The sequence below is a fragment of the Gorilla gorilla genome, chromosome 15 (assembly GCF_029281585.2).
Source record: "Gorilla gorilla gorilla isolate KB3781 chromosome 15, NHGRI_mGorGor1-v2.1_pri, whole genome shotgun sequence".
Classification (NCBI taxonomy): domain Eukaryota; kingdom Metazoa; phylum Chordata; class Mammalia; order Primates; family Hominidae; genus Gorilla; species Gorilla gorilla.
This window is the reverse complement of record NC_073239.2, coordinates 78,488,555-78,509,401: the sequence shown is the minus strand read 5'-3', so window position 1 is coordinate 78,509,401 and position 20,847 is coordinate 78,488,555. Positions and strand designations below refer to the sequence as shown.

The following is a 20,847-nucleotide window of genomic DNA, read 5'->3' as shown; positions in this document are numbered from 1 at the left end:
TATGAGGGTTCCAGTCTTGGTTCCTATTCAACCTGAGCAAACCCCTCTTGTCACCACTTCCTACAGAAAATCTTTCCAGACTGGGTGGATCAAGTCGAGAATCCCTAATCTACCAGACATCAGGGCCATAACCTCTTTCTCTCTCTCTCTTTTTCTTTCTTTCCTTCTTTCCTGAGACAGAGCCTCACTCTGTCGCCCAGGCTGGAGTGCAGTGGCACAATCTCGGCTCACTGCAAGCTCTGCCTCCCAGGTTCATGCCATTCTCCTGCCTCAGCCTCCCGAGTAGCTGGGACTACAGGCGCCCGCCACCATGCCCTGCTAATTTTTTTTGTATTTTTAGTAGAGACGAGGTTTCACCGTGTTAGCCAGAATGATCTCGATCTCCTGACCTCGTGATCTGCCTGCCTCAGCCTCCCAAAGTGCTGGGATTACAGGCGTGAACCACCGTGCTCGGCCACCATAACCTCTTTCTAACCACTATTCCCCCACATTTATTAGCTTTGAAGGAAAAAGAAGAAAAATTTGGACTGGATGAAAATAAATATCTCATAAAACAATCAGTGGGGATTTTGGTAGAATTTTTGGAGCATTAGAGGATTAGTGCTGAAAGCAGCAGTGTTTAAACTTTTTCTATTAGCTCAAACTTTATACAGATGCCCAAAATGCAAAATAATAATAATACCAAGGGTTTCACTGAATGGTATTTGAATACCTCCAACTTAGAAAAATGAGGTCCAGAGAAATGGAGAACCACACCCCAGGCGTGCCAGCTAGTTGGTGACAGCTGTGGAACCACAGCCCTTTGCCCTTAGAAGCATTTACTCACTGTCTGGAAATCACTGCATCATTAAAAAAGAATGGCAGGGACTGGTTTCTGTCCCCAGTAATTTTCACTGTAAGAAAGACACTGTGAGAGTCAGTGCACACACAAAACTGTTTTTCAAGCCCTCCAAAAATTGGCAGCCAGGCCAAAATGTTTGGTGGAATTTATGTGAATATTCAACAGACTATGCCTCCAGGAATTGGTACTGACTTCTCCCCTAACCCCAACCTGAGGTACGGGCCATGGAGACAGTGCAAGGAAGCAAACACAAGGCAGAGATGCAGAGTGTATGTATTCTGAGGGACCCGTGGATGGATCTCACAATAGTGCCAGCTTTCTCCGCTCTGGACGAGATGTAAATTAGGCCTCCCATCACAAATGCTTAGTTTGGCAGGACTTTTGTTTGTTTGTCTTCCAGGGAGAATAGAGAGAATGGGTTGGAGAACACTATTTCACATAATAACATGATTATACTTCTATACTGTTTTTAAACTTTGCAAAGTTCACCCACGTACTGCACATTAAAAATGTTTCACCAGAACTCTGTGAGTGCATAAGAGTAGCATTATCCTTTTCCTGCAAACAAAGAAAGTGAGGACAGAGCAGTCAGGTGGTCTGTCCAGAGCCACCGCATCAGTTGGTGACAGATGGGATGATCAGTCAGTAACTGAGGGAGGAGCACATCATTTTATTCCCATCAGACTCTAGACTGGATTCAGATTCTGCTTTTTGGCCAACATGGCCTTAGACCCAAACAGAGAGACTGGTCCAATTTGGAGGAATGAAACAGAAAAGATACTCCAATGGTGCATGGGCCAGAAAGGAAATTGCACAGCAAGGTGACTATAATTAATAATAATGTATACTTCAAAATTGCTAAAAGAATGGATTTGAATGTTTTCACCACAAGGAACTGATAAGTATGTGAGGTGATGGATATGTTAAGAGCCTGATATGATCATTTCATAATATATACATGGATCCAAACATCACATTGTATGCTATAAATATATACAATGATTATTTGTCATTTTAAGATAAAAAAATTTGAAAAATTACAGAAAGATGGTAACAGGTATCACGGAATTGCTTCTGATGTGTGTGTTCTTCAGAACTGTTTATAGAACATTTATATCCAAATACAGATTTGAATTTGGTGGGTAAGTTCTAGCACCATAATTTACATATTCTCTGGAACCTATTGGCTGGTTGAAACTGCGCTTTTTTATGAAAAATTTTAAGGCCGTTTATTTCACCCCTGAAGTAAGGCTGAGCAACGTTTTAAATGAAGAGTGGACTTTGAAAGAAACATTCGTGAGAGTGCCAAAGCGAGCTCCAGGAATGAGAGGACTAATTTGGCAGCTGTCAGGACAGATCAGCTCATAGAATGAGAAGTGGGTTGAAGGAGGAGCTCTGCCTGCAAGGACAAAGCTGGGCATGTAGGTCCGATTTTTCCAGCTGCCTCTCTTCTGGGGAGCCACCCCAAAAACCCTGCGTGCCTTGCCACCTCACCTGATGGAAGTAGAATGCTACCTCTGGCACAAGGGCCATTTCTATTTTCATGGCATTAGCGGGGCCTGAAACATCCATGCTCAGAAGTTGTCAAATAACACCAGTTTTTTTTCAGCAGCTTGTCTGAGCACTCCTGGAATTCCTTTAAAATACAGAAGGATGAGTAATCCTGGTTCTCATTTCTGCAGAGAGGGCTGGGAAAGGCCCAGGCACAACCTGCCAATGTTGCAAAATTCGTAAAGCAAATCAAGTGAACAAACCGCTCCTTTTCAGATCAAAACCTGTTAAGGATTGAGGTGTCTTTTTGGCAACCCAGGGGTTATTCATATGCCTGTTTCAACTGTTCCAGTAGCTTCAGGAAATAGCAAGGTGGAGCAGCCCACAAGAAAGCCAGCATCATCCTCAAAGGATGCTCACCGCTACGAAAGAACCAACTTGGCTAAAAACGCTTTTCAAGTAAGGAATCATTTCCCCCTCAAAGAGAGTTTCTGATCACCCCAGAAAATGATCGTGGGAACTTCTGAGTCATAGAATAAACATGAATATGAAAGAATAAGTTTACATATTTTGGGAACATGGAACACTTTCTTTTTCTAAGCCTCTGACAGCATTCCTGAGAAGTGCATCTGCCTTGGGTTCAGGGAACTGAAAATCTGTCCTTGGTTTGGCAGCTGACTAGCTCATTGACCTTGGGTTAATCATTTAATTTGGGATCGGCAATTCATAGTCAAAACCATGATTATTGTGATCCAAGAGAAGTGAGCTTGCCTGGGCATGGGGACCTAAAGGTTATAATTTTAAGGATTTCTTCCTTGGGAGTGGAGGCAAAATGCTGATAGTAATAGAGTGGCCCAGATTCAAATGCCTGAACGGTGAGTTTTACCAGGGCCCCCACGCCATTCAGTAAGCTCTCTGGGATTTTCAGTGGGCCTGGGGAGGTATAACTCACTTTGGCTCAGAGCTATGAAAGCAGAACTTGGGTGGTTTATTAGAATATACAATGGAAGAGTTGGATGAGACCTGAGTAATGATGTTTTTGTTCACCGCTTGTCTCATCAGAGCAATCTTCTGGACACATAAATTTAATGTTCTCATCCTCTGCTTAAAACAGCCTTCCACTGTTCCAAAATAAAAGCCAAAGTCTTCAAAACTGTGTGTACATGTGATCCAGCCCCTGCCTACCTCTTTATATCTTGGTTTTCCTTGTCCCCTTTAATCCAGCCACAAGGCCTTTACTCCAGTTCCTCCAATGAACTAACTCTTTGTATCCTGGGCACTCTCTAACCCCTCTTCACTTTTTTTTTTTTTTTTTTTTTTTTTTTTTGAGACGGAGTCTCACTCTGTCGCCTAGGCTGGAGTGCAGTGGCGCGATCTTGGCTCACCGAAACCTCCGCCTCCTGGGTTCAAGCAGTTCTCCTGCCTCAGCCTCCCAAGTAGCTGGGATTACAGGCACCTGCCACCACACCCAGCAAATTTTTCTGTATTTTTAGTAGACACGGTGTTTCACCATGTTGGCCAGGATGGTTTCGAACTCTTGACCTCAAGTGATCCATCTGCCTCGGCCTCCCAAAGTGCTAGGATTACAGGTGTGAGCCACTGCACCTGGCCCCCTCTTTACTTTTTAATTTTTATTCTTCTTTCAATGATCAGCTCAAATGTCACTTCCCCTAAGAAGCGTTCCCTGAGGCTTCCCCTCCCCATACACGTTAGATCAGATAAAGCTCTTGTAATATTCCTGCAGAACATCCTATTCTTTTGCTTCAGGGCCTTTATCACAATTGATAATTATATACTTACTTTTACTTATTGAATTAATTCCCAGTCTCTCTCAGTAGATTATATGCAGTGTCTGTTTCACTTGCCATTGTATCTCTAATGCCTACTACAAGTGCCTGGCATGTAGCAGACACAACTGCTTGTGAATGAATGAATGGTCTCAGTGATTCTGTAAGGATGAAGGTGACGTAGAGTAGTAGATGGCAGCTCTACTCTGGAAGTCCAGAATACTGCTCTGATTCACACCTGCAAGCCTTATTGGTCAATGACTACTGATATTCCAGCCACCCAAACAACTGCTTTCGGAGAAGCATTAATACCTGCGAATAAAACAAATCTATTCGTTTCATACATTTGGTTCAGAACACTAGGAGAATTTGAGAAGAGACGAGCCAGCCCCAAGCTGTCCTTGTTTCTTTTATTAAGAATAGGCCATGATTTGAGCACATTCTACTACTTGCCTCACTTCAGCCTATTGATGGGGGAAAAGTGAGAGTCTGTGTGTGGGGACTCTGGCTTGGCAGTGAGATCTAACACAGAAAGATCCTGAAGAAATATGCTGACAATGGGGTTTTATCTCTTCAATGCACTGGAGACAAAATCCCTGCTTTTAAAAACAACACTCATACAGAGCCAAGGATGTCCCAGAGTGAACAGTCCTAACCCTTTCTCAGCCTGCCTAAGAGGTCGTTGGTTTCAGAAGGATGAGCCAAGGACTGCTACTTAGAGACTACTGTCTAGGTCAACCCAACTGGCATAAGTAAAGCACCTACTGTTTATAGTAGGAGGCTGCAAGATAACAGGAGATGCAGACTATTGAAGGCTACTGATCTATCTGTGTAGACAGGCAAGAATAAAACAACTGGAGAAGAAATCCAGGATTACACAAAAAGAAGAGCGTGATGGTATGGTAGACTATTCCAGAACAGTGAATTTCCCCTGCATTAAGGATGAGATCCCTATGAACTGGGATCATTCAGGAAGTCTTCCTGGAGAAGAAAAGTTTGAGCATATCAGGAAAAAAAGTTGGATTGGCAAAGAGCTGAGCTGTCAGTAGCTGGGTCCATAGTAAGTAGGCTGCATGGAGCTGGGAGTTATGCTAAAGGAGTTGTAATTTGGGATGCCTCTAATTAACCATTTTGGGAAAAATATAATAAATCCCTTTGTAGCATCTATAATAAACTGCCCAATATCTATGTGGTGGGGAAAAAGTTTTATTCTACATTTCACATGGATGGTGATAACACTAGGTAATCTCAGCATCTTTCTTATTCTCTTGCTAATCCAGGATTCTAAGTAATAATCACTTTGTTCTACAACCTGAATCTAGCCCTTGTACTGTGCAGTTTTTTCTACACTTATTTTTCCTGTTGTCTGAATCAATCTCCATGGAAACATAAGTTTTACTGAGTTTCAACCAGCTGTGTCCACCGAGGTAAAGATGCAATAAAAGGCACAGGTCATATATACCACAGCAGCAGTTACTTCCCACAAGGAACCAGAGATTGGAAGTGAAGCTAAAACATTTTCAGCTACAATAGCATCTCTTTCAAGGTGAGCCATTTCCCCAGGGAGAGTTTCCAGCTCTTAGCAAAGGCAGAACAATAAAACATCAAGGATGTCTTTCTAAGGCTACAAACAGAGTAGCCAACACCTTGAAGCTGATCTGCTTCTGAGTCCTTTAAAAGCCAGGACAGCAACAAAGTGCCCACATTACATTTTCTATAAGCTTGCTAAGCATCTCTTTTCCTAAACCACAAAACCCGAGGCATTTCTACAGAACGGGCAGAAAGGGAAGTCCTGGGAGATCAGGGCCCTGTCTCAGCAGGCATCACTCCAGCCTGTCTTTTCCTGAGTGGTTTTCTGCAATTCTCTTCCACCTTTTCCCCTCTGTCCCACACTGGAAGTCACTAGTCTGTGCCCTCCTTACCTCCCATGGTTTCTGCACCTTCATTTCCAAAGGCAAGTGAGAACAGTGCCAGGCTGCGCACATGGGTTACTCCAGGGACTTCTCCTCCCGTTTCCCCTAAAGCATTTGACAGTTAGATCTTGGAACTGAGTCCAGCAGCACTGAGGTCAGAGAGATGGCTAAAGCTAAAAGCAAACTGGATTCTGTTCAGGAGGTTCTCCTTTGTCATTTTTATCTCCAAATAGAAGACCTCTGTTTTCCCAGAAGATTAAATAATAGAAAAGAAGTAGCCCAAGGTGGGTGACTCTGCAAACAGGTGGGTGAGGTCTCTAGTTGAGTGAGGGGGTGTCTGTGGGTTGTGGGTTGTTCTTATGAGCAGAGCTTGGAGGAATTTGTTCTATTTGTTGTGGTTTTCCCAGGGGGAAGTCGGGGGTGGCTGGGACTCTAATGATCATTATCAGAAGACTTTGGATTAGGCCTCTGAAACGTTAAGATGTAGATTCTCTCGCAATCATGTTAAAATGCAGATCTCCTTTCAATAGGTCTGGGACAGAGCCTGGCTTTTCTATCAAGCTTCTGGTGATGGGATGTCGCTGGTTCTCAGCCACAATTTGAGTAGCAAGAGGTTAGCTTTTCTACTTACTGCCTTCATATCCCCAGTTGGGCTATGTCGTTTTATCAAAACAATGTGGTAAGAGTGAGCGCCAATTACTAGCCTGTTGAATCATCCATTGTTAGAGCTGTTTCTTTGAGGTACATTTAAGAGGCCCCTCCCTGTGGTTCCCCATTGCACAAGAAGCCCATTTGCCAGGCAATACCTTGGGCAAGCAAGCCACTGTGCAAAATTGCATTGGCTCTTCCTGCTGCCAGCCAGGTGGCTGCTGGTTGACGTTGGAGTTGTACAGTTTATGTGATAGTGATGACAGCGCTGACTCTGAAGGGTACTGAAGATTTTGAAGGGGTACTTCGCTGCAGCAGCTTCACCTCTCACTTTTTTTTACCCACCCCCGAGGCTTGTGGGAGAGAAGGATCAGGCAGAGCTCTGCACGTGCCATGCCAGGGGTGGAGGAATTATATTTTTATTTTTTGCTTTCTCTGCTACAGGACATACCATGCCTTTTACAGATATTTATAGGACAATTTCCCTCCTGAGAGTGCCCAAGCATGGGGGATGGTGAGGAAGATGATTGAAGGGAGAAAGCAGGAAAAGGGGGTGTCTGCATGTATGAGGATTGGAAGGTGGGGAAAACCCTTCGTGCTTGGTTCAGCCTTCAAGAAAGAGGAGGGGTTGACTAGATTACAGATGTTAAACCAGGGGTCTGTGGTTCAAACCAGCAACTCTCTGCCCTTGTAAGCTATATCTGGCTGGTGTGTTAATTTGTCTAGGGTAAGAGCCCCTAGGTTTCAACAGACTGTCATAGAGTCAATGATACACAAAAGGTTAATCAGCCTCATTTCCAATCAGGATCATCTGCAAGTCCCTCCCAGAGCAGATATTTGGAGCACTAGGCTTCTAGAAGCAGCAGACATCAAGTTAGGGCCATGGGATTAGGGTGGACAGGGCAGCCACTTGGAATCATTTTTCTATCAGAGGCAGAAGAGGCTCAGCTAGCAACAGCCCCATTTTACAGAGCAGAAGCCGAGCTGCAGTCAATTCAGTGATTCCTCCTAAAGTAGGGAGTCAGAAGCCGAGCCTGGACTGGAACCTAGGCCTCCTAGTACACAGAGCACAGGTCTACATTGGGGAAAAGCCCCTTCAATCTGGCAGTTGCCTGGAAAGGGCAAGACATTTGCGGCCAGAGCGCCAGGAGCCCAGGTGGTTATTTCTAGCTTCCTGAATGTCAAAAATACAGGCCGCTTCTCAAAGCAGCCTCCACTTGTCAGACCAAATCAAGGCATCAGCGCGTCAAGCAGGCGAATCCTCTGCCCCAGGCACCAGCCTGGGGGCGCACGCCCTGCCTCCGCCCCGCCCCACACGGCGCACCTGACCGGTTCCCGCGGTGCGCCTAACCGCGGGCGGGCAAGCGCTGCACCCACGCACCCGGGCGCCGCTCCCACCTGCACCCCGGCGTCACGCCTGAGCGCAATCTGCAGCCTTCACCCACCTGGGCGGCTGCCTGGCTTTGTTTAGGGTTGGAGCCAGCCCGGCAGCCTGCCTTGGCCGAGTGTGACTAGGGAGCTGGTCTTTGACCCTAGCGGCAGATTGGGCAGGACACACTGCCTTCTCTCTGGTCTCTCTTGGAATCTCCCACTTTCACCTGCTTTTCTTCTTAGCAAAACTGCCACCCCTGCCCCTACCCCAATTCCTCGATAGATCTAAATCAACGGGCTTCTTTGTGCCTCTGCAGAACCAATCCAGTTTTACAGGAACAAAAACAAACCCCAGTCCTGAGCGTCTGTTGGCTTCCCGTCCCAACTTCTGTTCATTCAACAAACATGGGAGCATCTACTGGCTAGGCTTTGGACACAACAGACTGACCCCAGGAACTGGCAGCCCCCAGGGGAAAAGAGAAGCGGATGTTTTTAGGCTGTAATTTAATGGTAGCAGGAGAGTTTGCTAGCGAACATGGGGGCAGGGAATGAGCATTGCAGGCAGAGAGGACAGGCTGGTGAAAGAACACCGCAGGCGGTAGGATCTGCAGGAAGGCAGGGTGGCCGGTGGGCACAGAGAGATGAGGGCAAGTAGCAGTGATGGGCTGAGGAGGAGCCAGGACTCAGCCAGAGAAAGGAGAATTGACTTCATCCTGAGAACAATGCAGGGCCTTGGAAGGTTTAAACAGGGAAGTGACCAATCCAATTTGCTTTCTTAGTGGGACTGGAGAGCGCAAGGCCTGTCAGTCCCAGCACAGGGACAGCAAGCGGCAGCACCGCTGAAAGTAGCAGCATTTTCAAGGACAGGGGTCATGTTCTCCCACTTGGGGATCAAATTACCTAAGTTTTCTTCTATTTCCACCCCCACGCTGCTGCTTTATTCCTGTCCCTAGCCCCACTGTGACTGGTTTGGCCTTCTGCCTCCATTGGCCCTTGCCTAGCCTTTAGGTAAAATGCTAGGTTGACCAGGTGTCCAGAAAAAAAAAAAAGAATGGATAAAGAAAATATGTTGTGTGTGTGTGTGTGTGTGTGTGTGTGTGTGTGTGTGTGTGTGTGTATTTAACAATGGAATACAACTCAGCCATAAAAAATCTTATCATGTGCAGCAACATGGGTAGAATGGAGAGACATTATGTTGAATGAAATAACCAGGAAGGCAAAGTTAAACACTGTATGTTCTTATATGTGAAAGCTAAAAAAAACAATTGATCTCATAGAAGTAAACAGTAGAACAGAGGACACTGGAGGCTGGGAGGGATGAATAGGGAGAGATTTGTTAAACACAATTACAGCTAGATAGGAAGAATAAGCTGTACTGTTCTGTACCACTGTGGGATGATTATAGTTAACAATATATAATTTCAAATAGCTAGAACAAGGATATTGAATGTTTCCAACACAAAGAAATGATAAATGTTTGAGATAATGTATATGCCAATTACCCTGATTTATTGTACACAATACATATCAAAACATCACTGTGTACCCCCATGAGTGTGTACAATTATTATTTGTCAATTTAAAAACTATTTTAGAAGATGCTAGGTTGACTGTACTCCTAATCCATCACCCTATTTTCAACCATCCATTTGTTCATTGACTCAGTAACAATTTCTAAAGTGTTGCTGTGTGCCAGGTGCTGAGTTAGTCATTGTGGGATACAGCATGGGAGATTCATATGTTTCCTGATCTCAAAGAGCTTAGAATTTATCCAGTGTCCAAACTTGCCAGTGCATCAGAATCATCTATAAAGATTTAGAAAAATATAGCCAATTGAGCTTCACCCCAGACTGACTGAATCAGAATGTTTCAGGGTAAGTTCCAGGAAGCCATATTATTAAAATTCTCCTCCAGGTAATTTTGTTGAGCAGTCAGAATCTCTGATCCCTAGAGGAATGCTGAAGTGGAATTTCTCTAGTGACCTTTCCTCTACATAGTTGACCAGACTCAGAGTCTGGCTCCTGACCATAAGACAGAGAAATCACCAGAGAAGACAGGGCAACCGCAGTCCAACTGAGCTGTAAGCCTGGGACCTGCTCACTCACCTTCAAAAAAGCAGGAGGGGCAGGAGGGATGGGTAAATGTAAGGAAAGAGAAGAATGTACTGGGATGGCGGGGTGGGTTGTACATGCCTAGAGTGGAAGATGCCTCTCTATCTAAATTATATAAATTGTCCATTTAGAAAGCAGAAGACCAGCTCTCTGGCTTGTTGAAACAAACACTCCTTTCTCAGCCACATCTTGATTACTATGGTCAAGTAGGGATGATTGTGCTGGCCAATTTCAAATGGTAGCCCTGATGAATTATAACAAATAATCTCCACGTGCTTTATACACATACCCCTGTCCCCACCAATTAAGTCTGAGTACTAGGGCAAATTGAAGCAAAGGGTGGTGGGGGGTGATCCTGTTAGCTTGCTGTCCTCAGAAATAGCCTCTCCAAGGGACTCTAAAAAGCAGCGGTTCTGTTGGATCATGCCTGGAAAACAGGTCTCCTTGGAGTTTGAGGGGATTAAAATTTTAGTTCCAGTTAACTTTCTGTCTCTTGGTGAAGACTGTTCCCAGAAATCTAACTGTGAGGTATTTATTTGTTGACAGCTAATGATGAGTCAGCTACTGTGATGCCTTAAACATGAATATGTTTCCAATCTTCCTGGGAAGATGAGATACAGTTATACGTAAAAGTGAATAAACACAAGACTTATTTCCAGACAACACTAGAAGAGATGGTTTTGTGGGTATCTGAGGTTCTATATCCTGAAAGCTTATCTGAGCAGTATGTATTTGAGAGCAAAATACTCTGGGTGCCATATAGACAGTAAGGCATCATCTTTGTCCTCAGGAAGCTTACAATCTGATAGAAAAGACAGGACATATAAGTATATAATATAAAGAAAACAGTATAGGCTAGGCCAGGCACAGTGGCTCCTGCCTGTAATCCAGCACTTTGGGAGGTTGAGGTGGTGGATCACTTGAGGTTAGGAGTTCAAGACCAGCCTGGCCAACATGGCGAAACCCTGTCTCTACCAAAATACAAAAATTAGCCAGATGTGGTGGCATGTGCCTGTAGTCCCAGCTACTCAGGAGGCTAAGGTGGGAGGATCTCTTGAACCCAGGAGGCAGAGGTTGCAGTGAGCCAAGATCATGCCACTCCAACCACCCTGGGTGACAGAGTAAGACCCTGTGGAAAAAAAAAAAAAAAGCATAGGCTGGGATAAGTGAGTGATTCAGTGTTAGCTTTAGTGTCAATAGAACTTGCATTGAAATATTCAACTTTTTTCCCACAGCCCTGGACAACTTTCAGGAAGACAGTTCTGGTCTGTAGCAATTAACACATGGTCATCCTCAGAAAAAGGGTAAGGAGGATGCCACTTGACCTAACAGAATCTTATACATGCCCATAATGTGAAGGCTTGATGGGTGTTTGTACTTAGTCCTCTCAATTATTTCCCAGAGATACCCATAACTTAAAATGCAGGAACCAAGAGATTTGAGCCTAGACCTTTGGATGAAAAGTGATTTCCACCTGGAGAAAGTCACTGCCCTTCTGTGCAGAGGTAGGTGCCCTGATACTTGCCTGACATCTGGAAAGCGTGGCTCAGAAGAGGTAGGTGGGAGAAGAGGCCACGTAGTATCTCCCTGGGCCTCCTGGTGAAAAACTTGTGTGTGATTTTTCAGGCCTGACCACAAACTTGGGGAAAGCTGACCCCTACCCCAGACTTGGGGCATAGCCCATGCGTGGCAGTCCCTGGAGGGAGCTCTCAAGGTCTCAGGTCTCTCTGGCTGGTCGCAGTCATCACATATTTGCATTCCTAGCCCCTGAGCCTTCATTCCTGGGTTTATCAGAAGCCTTGGGGAGAGGTGTTCTTTAGGTGCCTCTGCTGAGGCCTTCTTTGGGTGGGGCAGGGAAGGGAGAGAAATCTTGAAGCCACTTTTCCCCACAATGACTCAGAACCTAGTACTTCCACTCCTAGCCTTCCCCCTCCCTTGCTCTCGGCCCCAGAGTCCATAAAACTTCCAGAGTCTTTTGTTCAGGGCTCTGTCAGCAGTGAGACCACCCCAACCCGACATTCCTGCTGATCTACTTGACCCTGGGCCCCTGTGTGTTCCACAGGGGAAATGGAACAGGGAGAGTACACGCTTTCTCTGGTTTCAGATACTTGCTTATACCATTGCAGGACATGATTGAAAGCTTGACTCTTTTGTTTTGGGCCTGTTGCCTTAATTGACTATTGTGACACCTGGCAGCTCAGCGCTCCCTCTCCCAGTTCAATTGAGCTCCTGACAGAGGGACTCCACCTTCAACTTTGCCAGGGGCAAGCACTCAAAGGACGGGCTTCATTTCTGTTGCAGGCTCTGGCTTCTCCTAATATGTTTCTAATTCATTTCTAGATTCAGATCTCTCTCTACCTCTCCATATCACACATTCACAAACAATAACTGCCTGAGGACCAGGAGAAGCACAGGGCCTGCCTCGTTATTCCTCCCCTGCATGCTGACTCTTCCACTGGGGCTGGGCAGAGTCAGCACATGCAGGAGGGGAATCATGAGCCAGGCCCTGGCCAGATCCAGATTTCTAGACATGAGAACTACCCAAACCCCAGAGACCCAGTTCTTCCATCTACTTTACTGAGGAGGAACCAGAGAGTCTGAAAAGTAAGTGACTTGGCCAAGGTCACCCAACTGGAACCCAGGGCCTAACCTTTGGGTTCAAACTCTGATCATGACCAGACTGCCTCCTTGAATCTTCTTTCTACTTTCCTGGTACAGTTTCTGTGCAGAGCTGAGTCCTTGGGTGCCCAGGACTACACTAAGCCCTCTCAAGTCAGTACTTTCTAGGAGGCTGTAGCCTAACTGGGGAGAGAGGTGAGACCAGGGGTTCTCAGGCTTGAGCAGATGTTAGAATCAGCTGGTGGGCTAGTTAAAACACAGATCTGCTGGCCCCACCCCAGGTTGCTGATTCAGTAGGCCTGGGATGGGGTCTGAGAATTTATACTTCTAACAAGTTTCCAAGTATGGCTGATAAGAACCACTGGACTTAACCATAAACAACCAAAAGTAACAGAGGCAGTGAATGGAAACCGAGCAAAGGCAGGTAGAGAAAGGAGAGAAATGAGGGTGACATTGTTTCTAAGGGCAGGAAATGAACTCCAGGGGCTGATCCTTGGGAGGTCCTTCTCTTCCCTCTACCTTCATCTACCCTGACTTCGGGTTTATCTAGAAGTTTCACAGTAGCATATAAATTCCCCCTCTGCTGGAGGGCTCTGGCCAACAGGTGAAGCCAAAACCATCACCTGCAGGAGGTTACTTAGAGCTGGCTCCTGTCCCAACACCCTCCTCTCGGCTTCCCTGTTCACATCGCTGCAGCCTGCACAGCTGCCTGCCTCCCATGGAGCCTGGGGGCACCTGTCCTAAAGGCCTCAAGGATGAAGAGTCGCGGAGGGTGGTTGTGGCCATCTCACCCACCTCTCCCTTGATTCCTCCATGTACTCACACAAGACCTGGAAGGCCAAGGACACTGACACTCAGAGAAAGCTAAGGGAGTGGGTACATTACAAAAGGATTGGGAGAGGGGGAGTGGTAAAAACTCCACAGCTCACATTCATTGACTCAGCTCATCTTTCAAGGCCCCAGTTCTCCTGAGTCATCAGTGAGCATGGCCTTGCTTTCATAGTCACTAAGGCTGAATGTGGGTCATTGAGATCTAAACTGGTGTTTAAATGTAACCACACAGAGGTGAGTCAGACACACACAAGGAGAAAAAGAGCAAAAGAGAGAGAGAAGAAAGAAGGAGATTTAGCTCTCTCTTAAGTGGGGGTGAAAATCCAGGAGCGAATCTGAAATGACCCACCTCTCCAAATCCGTCCACTGTTTAATTAGCTCCATGTAGCTATAGGGAAATTGAGGCATAACTGCTGTGTCCACTAGCCCAAAGCTGTTCCAGGGACAGCAGCAACCTCAGGAGGAGGCCAGAGATTGGCCAATGGAAAGGCAGAAAGCAGGGACTCTCCACCCAGGTGGAGGCACCACAGGGCCCGTGGAGGGAATGGACAGCTGGCATTACGGTCCCCCTACCTTTTTCCCAAGACTCTTCCAGCTGACCTACTAAGGCTGCCCCTTGACCTTGAGTACAAATGGCACTCATGCCCAAACAGCCGCTTGACCAGAGCCAACCGACAACCTCCTGTGAGTTTCTCAGCCCCAGGCTGGCTCTGCAGGTAAGAGACAGACATTATGTTGAGGCAAATGTAACCCACGCCAAGCAGTGTGTAGAGATTTCTACCTAGCTTTATTGTTGTGAACTCCAGACAAGAGACTTAGAAACGATGTATGATTTTCTACATCAAAAGCCTGAGTCTGAGGCTTAGGGGTCTCTCATCCCTTTTCCAACTCCCTTTGTGTGTTGCAGGGTGGGGGGTGGGGCGGAATGGAGAGTCTGCCATGGAGTCCCCACCTCTGTCCCTTCCAGAAGAGCCTGTATATGGCTAGTGGGCATTTCCCTCCCTGGAGAGGAGGTGGGGGAGGCCCTTCATGTGCTTCCTGGAGCCACAAGGAAAGAGGAGGCTGCTGATTCACCAGCAGCTGCTTCCTGGAATGGCAGTTCCGGGCTGGCAGGCAAACAGTATTTTTCCAAGGTGATCTAGGGCTGTTACAACATTCCCACTCTGCCCCCATCAGACCTTCCTGTAAGTCAAACCAGAAAGTTACCCAGATTACGCATTCCTGAGCAGTCAAGCACAAGATTCCAGACACAGTGTTTCCAACATGTCTCGCTATCTCTCCTGGGACCTGGGATCCAGTCATCCCCACAGCCCCTGTGCTTCCTCAGCCAAGGCCATGTGTTTGTCGCACTGGCCATGGAGTCACATGGAAGCCACTGTGTGGCTCCAAGTCAGCTGGGAGGGGAAGGCCTGCCTGGATTCCCCTAATGGTCTACTGAGAAAGAGCAGAGCCCTGAGCTAGCTTTGTCCCCGCATTTCACAAAGCCACTTTCTCTGGTCCTGCCCAGCTTTCTGAGACAGAAAACTACCATGTCCCAGACTGAATCAGTCTCACTTTTTTTTTTTCCCCCCAGAAATAAGGCACAGGTTTGGAAGTGCCTCTGTTTGACCCTGGTGTTTGGTTCTTTCCCTCACATACAGGGAACATGAAGGAGAACCCACCTCTGCTGCTTTTGAAGTGCAGTGGCTTTCACTTGGAATGGACATCTTTACGGGTGGCACCGGGGGCTGTGCAGAGAGGACCAGGGAGAAATTCCAGACTTCTCAGGTTCTGCCTCTGAGACAGACAGTGGTGGGAAACACAAACAATAAAAATCCTTGGTTCCACTTTCCTCATCCCTTCCGGGCAAATGGAATCAAATGAGGGTGAGGGTGACTGGGGAATAAAGCAGGGTGAGTGAAGAGATGGGGGACTGCTCTTAGAAGCAGTGTCTGAACTCCACCCCCTCCAGGATGAACTGGAAAGTGCTTCTTCTCCTCCCTTCCTTGACTGATGGCTATGGGAACTTTAGATGGGGAAATACGGATATACTGATCTCTCAACCAAATGTAATTTGTATTAAGAATTAAGAGTTCACAAGTTATTCTCTGTCTCTCTCTCTCTTTTTTTTTTTTTTTTTAAAGAAACAGCCTTGCCCTGTCACCCAGGCTGGAGTGCTGTGGTGCTATCATAGCTCACTGCAGCCTCAAAATCCTGGGCTTAAGTGATCCTCCCACCTCAGCCTCCTGAGCAGCTAGTACTACAGGCACACACCACCATAACTGACCAATTTTTCTATTTTCTGAAGAGATGAGGTTTCGCTCTGTTGACTAGACTGATGTCAAATTCTTGGCCTAACGTGATTTTCTCCCTGGGCCTCCCAAAGTGCTGAGATTAGGAGTGTGAGCCAATGCACCCAGCCAACTTATCCTTTTTTATCTTCATCACAATCTTATGAGGTGGGTATTGTTATTAGTATTGTCATTTAATAGAGGAAGAGAACAAGGATTGGGAGCGTTTAACAGCCGGCCCAGGATGAATGCATCAAGTTTCAAATCCATGTCTCCTGATTCCAAGTCCATATTTCTCACAGTCCACGTTATATACTCAGCAGACGTTGTTGACAGGCTCTCTGAATCCAGGAGGCAGCTCTGAGCCTCAGGAAGTAAGTTGCTAGAATCCCAGTTAGGGTCCTAATATTCTAAGAGATACAGACCTAACAGAGAACTGTGCTGTGCCTGTGGCTTTGTGGCAGGGTTTGTCTACAATAAACACATGTTGTGTTCACAGGGCTTAACTCAGTGCTGTAACAGGAGCTTCAGAACTGACAGGGCAAACAGTCCTCTTCAGTTAAGTATCGCTGGCCATGTCTCACCCTCTCAGATAAGTTGCAAAAGCTTTTTTAACTCTCTCCCTCCCACCTACTATTATAGAACCATTTCTCAAAGCTTAATTCAAGACTTTATTTCTGTTTTCCAATAGTTATACACCTTATCTCTAAGAATAACCATTTGTAACGCCTTTGATTTTTCCCACTGAGCTCTTTGCCCCACAATTGTCCAGTAGCTGGGAATGGAGACTGAGTCTGCACTTTTGATTACCTGATAAACAGCGATCCTTCCTCCTCCCCGACCCCACACTCCCGGAACCCTGACTTGGTTCTCTATCCTTGTCCTTCAGGAGAGAATGAACCTCTCTCCAGCCCCCGGGGGCTAAGGTTTTGTCCGAGACTTAGACTCTCAGCCATTGGTTCGGTATTCTGACTGCGCATTGGAACCATCTAGGGGGCGTTAAAAATCCCACTAATGCCAACAGCGGCTCCAGGGCTCCCTCAGGAGCTGTGGCTTGGCTGTCATTTTTCCCTTGCCAAGTGATTGGCGTTAGGGATGGTCATGTGACGCTAAACTGGCCAATGGGGTATGAGGATGCGAGGCTGCGAAGCTTCTGGGAATGTTTTCCACAGCTAAAAGCAAAAAAGCTGCAATTCAGGGGTGTTTTGTTTTTCTCCCTGGAAGTTGTTCTCTATGTGCCCCAAAGGAAGGAGCTTAATTTAGTTAGCAATCTGTGGACATTATCTCATTGGATCCTCACACTACCCTTTGAGGTAGCTAATATTTTGGTTTTAGTTATTAATTTACAGACAAGGAAACTAAGGTTTCTTAATTTTACAGACAAGGAAACTAAGGTTCACGGAAGTTTCAGTATCTCCACACCCCCTTCAATGACAACAGCTGAGCAGAGTCAGGGTGACCCTGGTCCTGCCTGGTTCCAAAGACCACGATTTTCTCACTATTTCCCTATTTGCAAGGTTGTGCTGGAAAGCTGTCTAAATAATAAAACTAATAAAATTTCTGGCCGGATGCAGTGGCTCATGCCTGTAATCCCAGCACTTTGGGAGGCCCAGGTAAGAAGGATCGCTTGAGGCTAAGAGAGTTCAAGACCAGCCTGAGTTGATAGCAATAGCTTATCTCTACAAAAGCAAAAAAAAAAAAAAAAAAAAAAATTAGCTGGGCATGGTGCAGGAGCCTGTAGTCCCAGCTATTCAGGAGGCTGAGGTGGGAGGATCACTTGAGTCCAGGAAATCCAGAACTTTGAGGCTACATTGAGCTAGGCTCACACCACTGCACTCCAGCCTGGGCAACAGAGTGAGATCCAGTCTCAGAAAAAAAAAAAAAAAAAGGCCTGACTTTTAACACTTACCAATGTCTATGGTGTAAATACTCCCACAATAACCAATTTTAAGCTACCATTGTGAGCTCTCCAAGCACTAACTTGAAAGAGATGTGCACAATCAGCTCTCATGAGCCAGCGTGATCCAACTCCAGCCAACCACTGGAAAAGGGGGCACGTGCTCAAACCTGGTCTTTGATGCTAAAAACATGTTTTCCTTCATCCCCCTACCAGGGCTTTCTCTGAACACACACCTCCCCAGAGCAGATCTTTACACTGGCATTCAGTATTGTTAGGAAAGGTGCTCAGCTCTAGTTCCTAGAGGGCAGAATAAGGATAATGAGGGACAAATCAGTAGGGGTGAACTTCAGAGGTTTCCTAATGCCTCCAGGTTGCTAATGATGCAAGCATGAGCCCCAAAGGACTACTTATCATTCTGCATAAGAGTGGGCCGAGAGAGCCCTTGCCATTTGTTTGATCTCATTGCCATCTGAGCTGCTGTGCCTTTTGTACACCCGGCTGAGCCCCCAGCAATGCTATGCACAGATTCATGACTGTGTGGTACAGTGAGAGCAGCAGGGGCCTGGGCATGTGGCCAGTGGAAACATGATGGTAAGCCAACTCAGGCCTGCCCCAGTGGGCCCCCTAGGGCAAACGCCACAATAATAGTGTGCTTGCTAAGCCCATTCCACACTGTGGTACGCTAGCCTCTCAGGGTTGGGAGAGCCCTCCGGTCCAGGTCCATCATCCCCAACGAGGGTTGTAGACTGAAGATGTCCAGTGATCTTCCCTCCGAAGGAAGTCTATTACATATTTAGGGACCTTGGTGGAAAAGTTCATTTTTATGCTATGCCATAACACATTCAATAACTCCTGCTACAGCCTGAGGTGCTCCTAGTTCTAACCCTGGGAGCCATATGTTGTCAGACTGGTCTCTCCACACATGGCACGCATATCAGTCAGGATAGGCTAGGTTATGCTGCAGGGACAAACACCGATCGTAATCTCAGCGCCATGAAACAGCAGTAATAAAAACCATAACAGCAACTAGTATTTCTTGCTCATTCAAAATGTCCATTGAGGGTAAGCTAGGGGTCCTATTCATGTTAATCACTCAGGGACCCAGGCTGTCAGAGCCCAGCCACCACCTCTCATCATTGCCGTTCACTGGAAGAAAAAGAGTGTCTCACCAGCACTGAAATGTTCTGGCTTGCAAGTAGTATATACCATTCTGTTCTGGACTTGTTGGCTAGAATTATTCATATGACCTCACCTGTCTGTGCTCAGGAGGCAGGGAGCTAGAAATAGTTGGGAAGCAAAAATAATAACCATCACATTAGCTTTTCACATATTTGAAGGTGGTTATGCTGTCCACTTGCCTTTGCTCCAGAGGCTCACCCGTTACCTCCTCACTTGCTGTGCTACATGTTTCTGCTCCCTTCGTCACTCAGCTCACTCTCCTCTGAACATGATCCAGGTTTGTATCTCTCTGTGGTGGTATCTAGAGCTGAGTTCAGTTTTCTAGGCACAGCCTAACCATGGCAAAGCTCAGTGGAGCTCATCCTTCCCCACATCTGAGGCATCACACTCATAACCCTGGAGGCTAAGATTGCATTTTATACTTTTTTGGCAGCCACAGCACCCTGTTGTATATTCACTAGATTCTAAGCTCCAGAAAGGTAGAGACTATGACTTCCTTGCTCATTGTTCTGGCCCTATCACTTGGAAAAGGGTCTGATAAATCCTAATATTTGTCAGATGAATAAATATATTGAATGTATTCTCTTTGCCTCTGCCTAATTTTTACTCATGCTGTCAAGACCTATTGCCTCCATCTCATCCTGATATAATGAGCTTTTTCAGACCCAAGTACAGTTTATTTCTTCCATTTGTTCTGGCATACAGCTATGAAAGAGTGTTATCTTTGGAGTCAAAAAGTGTGTGTCTGACACCCAGCTCTGATTTTATCATTCAACACCATATATGTCTTAAGCACCTACAATATGCCAGGTGCCATAGATACAGTTATGAAGAAGACAGACCACAGGGCTGCCTTACCATTGGGTTAATTTGGGTAAACAATATAACATGTCTTGATTAGAATGTAAATTCCACGAAGGCAGGGATCTTTGGTGTCTTTTTCACTCTAGTTTTTCCAGCAACCACAATATGCCTGAAATATAATAGATGCTCAATAAATATTAGTTTAATGAATGACTGACTCTCTAAACTCATGTGCTTTTCTATATCACGGTCTTCTGGGAGGGCATGAGTAGCTTGAAAACAAAGTAGCCCTTTGTCCCACTGTTTAATTTTTGTGTTTAGTCATAATGTTGACGGTATGAAATCTCAAATAGGATTAAGACTTGAAATTTGTCTGTTAATCCAAGGGGAGCAGGGGTTACACAAGGTTGCAGAACCACTATTCCAGACTGACACTAACCTATTAATCCCCACATTTTCAGTACCATTGTGTCTTGAATCCAGCTTGGCCACAAGGAAATGGGGCGAGACTTTGTCATGTATGTCGCTGAAGTTCAGCTATGCAAAAATGTTGACCTATCCTTGATCAACCAGTCCAGGAACCATCAAAGAAGAAAATGAGATTCGACTTAGAAGACCTGTTCTTTATAAACCCCCGCACAGCCCTAATGATCAACACCACTTCCAGTGCTCATAAATTACTGCTTCAATAATTGTTCTGCAATTCTGCCTATTCTCATTGAATGCTTCGTATAATCCCTTTATCTACTTTGGGCTACAATTCATTTTTATCAGTGAGTATTGTACTTGTTTCATCTCAAAAATCATTCTCCTTGAGAAAAAAAAAAAAAGAACAGAGTTGAGGAATCCTGCTTTCTTTTTCATCCACAAATGCTCTATTGTCAGAAGGGGGCTTATATTTCTTGTGAACTTCTTGTGCTGACTTTAACTTTGTAAAGTTTTCCTGTTTTCCACGTATGAATGAGCATGAGAACTATGAAAGGCAATCAGGTATAAGATATTGTCAAGTATGTGACTTGAGGGACAAGTGATCTATGTGAGCCTGAAGGGAATCCTGGGATTGAGAGAGCATGCAGAGAAGG

The 20,847-nt window shown here is 45.8% G+C and overlaps 1 protein-coding gene and 1 long non-coding RNA gene across 2 annotated transcripts in view; one reads left to right on the top strand and one right to left on the bottom strand.

Annotated features, from left to right (window-relative positions):
* The window catches only part of PRKCH (protein kinase C eta), a 334,858-nt gene that overhangs the window by 77,679 nt on the left and 236,332 nt on the right, over positions 1-20,847 (bottom strand). The gene's annotated exons all lie outside the window — the stretch shown is intronic.
* LOC134757127 (uncharacterized) lies at positions 6,149-20,592 on the top strand. The gene is made up of 5 exons (XR_010130762.1): positions 6,149-6,316; positions 7,125-7,259; positions 11,398-11,466; positions 11,545-16,050; positions 20,227-20,592. It is a non-coding gene; the product is annotated as an uncharacterized lncRNA (long non-coding RNA).